Consider the following 9,019-nt stretch of genomic DNA (forward strand, 5'->3'; position numbering starts at 1 on the left):
GAGAGAGAGAGAGAGAGAGAGAGAAGCAGCGTTGCTCTCGTCCTGTTTTTCATCCCTTATTTTGCCAGAGGGGATAGAGAAGAGAGCTGGTAAGACGGGGGTGGCAGTATGGCCGCTTTACTCCGGGACTCCGCCCTCGAGTGGATGCCCCCAAAAGGGGGAGAACTTGGAAAACCTGACGATCCTACAGGATAGTACAAAGTACGTACTTACGGAGTGGAACGAAATGAAAAGGGGATGACACTTGTGGGAGGCCCCACGATGGGTGGAACTATTTCGAGGACCTATCTTTTTAACTTGTTTATTTTAATACATATAGCTATTTATTCTTTTAAACAAATCCGTATGTTAATTTTTAGAAAGATTCGTTGGTCATCAAACTGTTTCAAGTAGATTAAATTTTTAGTGAGTCGAAATCGATAAATACAAACGTGTGTGTATACACAGACGCCAGCAGATACACGCGTACACAAACAGTGCATTTCGAGTTATTCGAAGGCATGAGAAAATTGAGAGAATATGATAGAAATAAATGTAAACAATTTATCGATGTAAACATCTTGAAAGAATGATTTTTCTTACCGAGTTTGAAGTCCGTACGAATATTTGTGGAACGAAGTTGGCCGAAAGCGTCGATCACGAGACAAAATTGCATACTGACCAAAGGCTAGGAGAGCGTGTTCAAGTAATGGTCAACTGGTGTGCCCCACTCCTCTCTTGTCTCCCCCTAAGTGACCGGTGAGCCCTTGAATATATGGGAAAGCAAACCAGTTTCGTACGGAATATAACGCGCCAAGTAAGATGGACAGCCGAGTGGAGGTCAACCTGACTCGGATATCGAGAGAAGGAAAAACGTGTGGAGAAGATGAGAGCGAAACCTGTTCTGGGTCAATCCTGGGCCCTGCTGACCTAAAGAAGGGCCTAACAGAGGTTCTTGCCCCTTCCTTCCATCCTTCCAGATTTTCGGTACTCCCTGTGGGAAAACACGTGGCAACGGATCGTTTTTACGATCAGAGATTTTGATCACTCTTGTACTTGATACGTGATCATCATATACTTATATCTATAAGAAATGTAATAGGTTAAGTGATAGATCTTATCGGACTTTTCGAAACTGCTTAAAATATTGAATGTTAAATTTTGATGAACTTTTTATTTTTATATTTATCTATGATATATTTCTTTATATACGTATATTCTTAATTATTTTTCAACTTATAAATATATCTATACATAAAGCGTATTTTAATAATAATGACTAATCAAGACTTTATATACAAGATACGTTTTTATATTATATCTATTTATTTCTTATTTTATAGCATATTTATATATATATATATATATATATATATATATATATATAATATAAAAACACACACAGATGCGTATATACACATATATATGTATCTATTTCTATTTTCACTATATATTATAGATAAATTTATCGAATTAGATTAATTCGAATTGATCCGTCCTTATATAATTATATTTCTCCGTGAAAACAGATTCGAGATACTTCATCAAAGATTTATTTATTTCGATCGACGATATCGATACGAACTGGAAAAAAGTAGTTATTGTCATCGAGTACGTACATCTGGTAGAACGCGAAACAAGATCAACCGGATATACGAAACAGTTGCGACCAGTTCTTCCCACTTCCTCGTACCGCGACGACGACGTCCAGTTAGACCAGTTTTCAAATATTTCTGGGACAGGACAATGTCCAACGGCGTTGCAGGCAGATGCGGCGTTCCAATGGAAAGTCCGACAATGTCCGAATGAAATTTACTTTTTGATTCAAATGTCTCGCTAACGAAAAGGATTTATCGCGTACGCGCCCCGTTTCTTTTCGGTCTCTCGTTTCCTCTTTCTCTCTCTGTCTTTCTCCCTCTCTCTGTCTCTCTTCTTCTTTTTTTTTCTCTTTTCTTTTTTCGTTTCTTTCTATACCTCTCCCATAGTTTTCCTCCTTTTTTGTTTTTTTCTTCGTTATTTTTTTCTCAAACACAGTTCCTTCCTATCATTTGTACGAACTCAAGCATTTCGTTCGAATCCGACGCATATAAATATTTTTTCTTTTACTCGGAACACAATTCTTTCTTATCATTTATACCAACTGAATCATTTTCGTTCGAAAACGATACGTAGAAATTTTTCTTCGATTGGAGAAAGAAAGTTCGATATAAAAAGGGGTAGAAATCGAGTAGACTATTGAGCTGTCAAGACAACGCGCCGGATGGTAACAACGTGAAACGTAATCGATATTCATTAAGAAACTTTAATTAAGTTCGGTGGAAGTTACCATGGTGGATGACGTACAAATAAGAAGTACTTTCGTTATCACGATTCGAAGGAAACAACAAAGGTAAATGTTGTAAAATACGATATATGAAAAAAATTTATGGAAAACCGAATAGAGTATATCGTTACGATCGATAATCTCAAAATACATAGTCAAATTCAAACTGTGATAAATTTCTTCTTACGATGCAGACATTAAAAATTCTTTCTAATATCACTCTCGTTCAATTTCTAAATGATTTAATTCGTAACCATCATTTAATTCGGATGTAATTGTTACAAATAAAGTCTAAGTCTATCTTTGGATACATTCAGTAGCCGTTGAAGATATTCGATTGTTAAAATAATGAATAATTCTCTTTCTCTTTTTCTACTTCTCCTTTCTTTTTTTTTCAATAGGGCAAGATCTCCAGATCTATGATGGTCGAAGAGAAATAAAATCTCACCCTTGGTCCAGTGACCAATGGTCAAAGGTGTTCTCTTTTTCCTGGTCACGTCATTAGCTCAGTGCTGTGTCGACTCAACAATGCAACTAAATCTTTCGCGTGCGGTCAGTTGATCATTAATAAGAAATTATTCGACGCCTCATTACACCGCGAGCGAATGCATAAGATTGTCCTCGACAAAGGTGAGCTGGGGAATGAAAGTTAGAGAGACGGATTGCTCTCTCTCGTTCTCTCTCTCTCTCTCTCTCTCTCATTCTCTCTCTCATTCTCTCTTATTCTCTTTCTCTTTCTCTCTCTCTTTCTGCATAGATATATGTGTGTGTCACGTTACGTGGTGTTACGGCGCCTGTGGTGAAGTTCTACACGATCACCTACGTGCCTTCCTATGACGACCTCCAGTGCCTCGAGGTATCCTGACCCCTCTGTCCACTATGCCTTGGTATCGAGCCAAATTGGTTCCTGGTATTCATGCCGAGGACTTGACCAAACTAGCAATTTTTTTTTTTCTTTGTGATCGTGCTCCGATTCACGTATACTCGCTCTCAATGTTAGTATTAAACTATCGATCGGAAGTTAATATACCACGGTATACCTATAATAATTTTTCTTTTTTTTTCTGAAATTTTTAATGAAGTATATAGAATATACATACATATGTATATACAATATGTGTGTGTATATATATATATACATGTATGTATGTATATATACTGCCGACTTTCTATGAATTGTTCGAATACTTCGTCTTGACCTATATCGGATTTAACGAAATATTGAATATTTATACAGAATATATAGAATATAGAAAATATCTTTATTATCCGTTATTAAAAAGTTATTTCGAAATAATACGATTAAAACAATTCGACGGGAAACGAGCCTCGTTATAAATAACGTAAAGTGAAAAAAGAGAATGTTCGAAAAATGATAAATCCATTCTATATCTATATACCATAAAAATATAATATCGGTATAAATATTGCTCTATCGGAAATAAATATCTATGTATCTACAGATCAATATTCTTCTCGAATTCGTCTTTGAGTTTTTCGTCCTCTTCGAGTTTGCCCGTGTCAACGACTTCCCACGAAATTATATTCTTTGTAACCTCGGACATAGATGATATTCAAAGAAATCCGAAATTCAAAGGGATCAAAAGGGCTTTCTCCTTCGAGCGAAAGGGTCGCTCCTTGGGATGGGTTAACGACCATGTGGCTGGAGGAGCTTTAGTAAATATCTCTAGTCCGAAAATAGATAATCCATAGACGTAGATCTTCTCTGAAGGATGGAAATGCCGTCGTCGTCGTCATCGTCGTCGTCGTCGTCGTCGTCGTCGTCGTCGTCGTCGTCGTCGTCGTCGTCGTCGTAGTTGTCGTCGTCGTAGTTGTCGTCGTCGTAGTTGTCGTAGAACGTCGAAGCAAGCCAGGTAGTAGAGAGAAAGAGTGTGGCATTGAAGAGGGTAGAAGGTACGATACGATGAGGAGGTTGAGAAGGAGGTAGTGGAAATGATGGAGAAGAAGAAGGAGAGGAAGCAAGCGCATGCGGATGGTATTCGCGAGCATATAAGTAAAGTTTGCTCGAAACTTATAATAGGGACGCCCTGCATATCACGAGAAGGATGAGGTACTAAGGTTTGAAGCTAGGTTACTCCAGTAGACGAACTTGTACGGTAATAGACCATGCAGGTGCAATCTACGACGGCAGGCAAATTGCAAAGAGGACTAGACCGGGCAGAACATGGTTATCGATGCTTTGTGTCTCAGAACTCCTCTCTCTATCCATCTTCCCTTTTCTGTCTGTCTGTCTGTCTGTCTCTCTCTCTCTCTCTCTCTCTCTCTCTCTCTCTCTCTCTTTCTTATGTGCACGCAACTACGCATACAGACATATAACTATTTAATTTCCAAACCTTTCTTCTTCGTAATATAAATAAAAGAAATTTGAGCCTTGACTAATATTGATTATAATTGGTTAGAGAAGTTTCGGATAATTATGTTAATAATTATAATAACGATCTCATGTATTTGTGTATATGAGTGGAACGGTTGAAAACACTAAGTCTATCACTCGTCTTAATATCCTTTTAATTCTTCGTAATCCGATTTAAAAATGTTGAAGTTTTATTATATCAGTATTTATTAATTATTCTAATATATTAATTATTATATTATTCATTTATAAATTATATTAATATCGATTGTTATAATTCATACATAAGAAATATAAAAAATTTCAGACATGAAGTAATAATTAAATCTCTAAGAATAAAACGAAATAAAATTTGTTTAAGTACAGATATATTTATAAACGTGAGAGTTCATAATTGCTTGGCATTATAAATTATGTGAAAAGACGTAATAACTATAAAATAAACGAAAATAAAGAAATTTTTTATTTCTATTTCTACGAGTTCAGTGAACGCGTAGAAATTTGTTCCTTCTGAATCGCCCGTATAGAAGTAGGGTGATAATATGAAACGGTAAAATCATCTAGATGATTATCTGAAACGTGCTAGTAGGTTCCCCCTTTACAGTTATTTTGTGCCCTCCTATACGAGGCCCATTAAAACCCTAGGCGGGGCCTAGCCGTCCCTTAAGCGTACAATGAACGCTTGAAGTATGGTTGACGGTATCAGTAGAAAAAATGATCGGCCATTTGCATTTTTCGAGCATGTATATAAATACTTCTTCACTTACGTAGCACTTTATTAAAAATTTATTTAAAGTATATTCATTTTGTTTTTATGGAATTAAATAAAGAAAAACATTATCTTGTTACAAGATGGAAGCTTGTATATATTTAAAAAAAAAAAAGAAAGAAGCATTTAACTGCATTAAAAAAAAATATAATAAATTATATGAGAAGAAGTGTTCTTTAATATTATAATAAACAAACAAATAAAGTTCCAATGAAATCGAATGATATTTAAACTTGAAATAGATTTTGACAGATTTCTTTTTTTTATTTTTCGAATTTTCACTCTTTCCCATTTGTCTTTCATGATTTATATAGTAATATATATAAATATGCAATTTTTATTGATGGACGTTTTCGAAAATTGTAATTTTATTGCTAAGCTTAAAATACAATTGACAATAAATGAAATTGTCTTACGCGCACCATTTCACATTGTCGATAAAAATACGAGCTGGCAGTAAAGAACAATCTCGTGAAATTTTTCGCTACATTACGAGTCTTTAAGTGGTCTCTAAATCTTCTTCTCCGTCGAATTGAACATATAATGCTCGGATGAGGGGTAACTTGCGAATGTTCCCATCAAATTTAATTCAACTCACCCTTTATCCTCGAGGATTCTCCCTTTCTCGACTCAGCGTATATCAAATGCTTATTTTTTTTTCCCTTTTTTTTTTATAATATTGCAGATATTTTCCTAATACGTCAATTTAACGTAGACATCTTAAAAATAATCTTTTTAAATCTGTTCAAAACATTTTTATATACGTTTTCTAATAAATTACTTATAATTCATTGCGATAAGATATTCTAAAGAGACTAAAATGTTATCAACACGATAACAAATCGATTTAAATGGCTCAATTGAAAGATAATTTCTATCGTAGTTGAAAGAAAAAAATTTGAATAATAAAAGAAAAAATATTGTACGCGGTCGATAGGAAAAAATAAAGTGGTTTTTTCTACTATACTGTAGATGCCACGGTGGTATAATTCCTGTCGATATGATAGAGCGAGAAGTTTCCGAATTACTCCGCTAGATGTACTTGTAGTCGCATTTGAGAAAGAAACGAATGAGTAGAAAAAATGCCGCTACTATGAGAAATCGATAATATTTTACCCTTTTTTCTTTTTCTTTATCTTTTTAGGAAATGGCGATTAACTTTATTTTTTTAGACGTATAAATATTTGCTTTCAACAGGAAGAATATAATCAGCAAATAATTTTAACAAAGGTTCAATGTAATTTCGATAAAATTCGCAATCATCGTTACCCTCGTCATTTTAATTATTATTATTATCCTGGCATCATTTGAAGGATCATCGAAACATTCCAGCGATTCGCTGATCGCTGTTTCAACAGGGTGTAAAATACATTCTGCACCCTATCGCATTTATTCTCTACCCTCGACAGCTTCCAAAATTCTTCTCTCTGCTCGACATCCATCCATCCGTTCGTTCATCCCTCTTGCTATGGAGAATTATTAAAATGCAGATTGAGGTGAGGACTATCATTGAGTAAATTTTTGCTCGCGGCCAAGAAACAAAGCGTACCTTCTCTCTCTCTCTCTCTCTCTCTCTCTCTCTCTCTCTCTCTCTCTCTCTCTCTCTTTCTCTGGCTCTTCCTCTCTTTTTCTCTTTTTCCATCTCTTTTTCTGTTTTTCTTCCTCTTCTTTCCCTTAACTTATCTTCTCGACCGTCTGCTCATCATCGATCTTACGTTTCCCCATCCAAGTTTTTTCTTCGTTCATTTCTTCGTTCTATCAAGACTTTTCTATTCAAAGAAAAAAAAAATAACGTTGTAAAACTTCTAATCAATATTTTTATTCGATAATTCACGATGTATATTCTGATAAGAAATAATATACCGTGTTTCATTCGTAGTTCATACTTCTTTGTTTAAATAAGACGCATATCGTATCTAGACTTTATTATTATTCCATTACATCGTATAATTTATTAATAAAATATTATTAATATTTTCAGAGTTTCGAATACCTTTTCTACTCTCCTGGCAATATATTCCATTAGGATATTGCTAAGACTCGTTAAAGAAAATATAAATAACTTCATACGTATTACATTCGTTAATTTTATCCTGTTAAAAATGAATAGTCAAAAATAATATGTTACGTTGCACTGTAGTCCCTACACGTTTCGTACACGGTTATAAAACGCTTGTTACCGGAGTCCGCGATTCTGGCGATGTTAATAATTACGCAGTATTTGGACGGTTGCTAGGAGAGGCAAGAAGGATGGAAGAAGGATAGGGATAAGGAGTGAGTAGGTTGGTGATCTGGAAGGTGGCGACGTTGAGAGAGACAGAAAGAAAAGAGAGAGAGAAAGAAAGAGAGAGCGAGGGGTTGGGGAAGGAGGGGTAAAGGTTTCCTTAGATAGCGGTTGAAGGTTGCGAAGAAGAAATGTAAGAAGAAGAAGAAGAAGAGGAAGAAGAAGAAGAAGAAGAAGAATAAGAAGAAGGTCGAGGGAAGCTAGGGTCATTAGGAAAGCGTAAGAGAGAGAAACAGAGAGAGAGAGAAAAGCTCTGGAAGAAAAAGAAACGATTCAGGGCTGTTGCGAGAATCTCCGTGAGTAAAAGAGAGAAAGAAATGAAGAGAAAGATGGAGATAGGGGAGGATGGGGCAAGGAAAAAGGGAGGAAAATAAATTGAAAGCAAAATTGTACTCGCACAAGAAAATGGAATTATTTCTCGGCGCTGTTTCACCGAGATACGAAGAAAAAGAGAAGGCGAAGGAGGAGGAGGAGGAGGAGGAGGAGGTGGTGGTGGTGGTGGTGATGGTGGTGGTGGTGATGGTGATAGTGGTAGTAGTAGTGGTGGTGGTGGTGCTGCTGCTGTTAGTGAAAGAGGAAGGAGGACGGGCGGGAGGGGATGGGGGAGCCAGGGAGGGTAAGGTTGTCCGAGATGGATTCGGGCTCCATTGTGCTCGCTGGAGAAGCCGGAAGAGAGGGAGGTGTAGGAAGATGAGGAGAAGAAGAAGGAGAAGGTGAAGAAGGTGGAGAAGAGGTAAGAGGGGTAGGTGGTGATGAAGAAGGTCGAGTCGGCGGTAGAGTTGTGCGAGGGTGGTAGTGATGCTGGTGGTGATGGTGATGGTGATGGTGGTGGTGGTGACGGCGGCTGCGATGCGCCGCTCCTTCCGGCGTCCTCTCTGCTTTGGCCGGAGATGCCTCTTCGCGGAGGAGGGATTCTGTTGGTGCCTAAAAAAGTTCTTAGGCAGTTTAGAAATTTTCTTTTCGAATCGTACAATAAGACGCGAATCTTTCCTTTTTTGTTGTTAAGATAAGCGTATCAGCTTTAAAACAATTTCTTCATTTTTATAACTTTTAGTAATACTCTCTCTTTCTCTCTCTCTTTCTTTTTCTCTCGTTTTCTGTCTTCTTCATTTTCTTTTTCTCTTTATAACAAGATGCTAGCGCGACTATCAGTGAAGATGCAATAGAAGGACTAAAAAGAGGCATAAAAGGCGTCTATTATATACATAGACAAAATCGATCGACGCTCGTTACGGTCGAATCAAAATCGATCGGAGCAGAGGTGTTGGAGGGTGAGTTAAACACGATAAG

Source organism: Vespula pensylvanica, chromosome 10 (assembly GCF_014466175.1).
Source record: "Vespula pensylvanica isolate Volc-1 chromosome 10, ASM1446617v1, whole genome shotgun sequence".
In the NCBI taxonomy this organism is placed as follows: Eukaryota; Metazoa; Arthropoda; class Insecta; order Hymenoptera; family Vespidae; genus Vespula; species Vespula pensylvanica.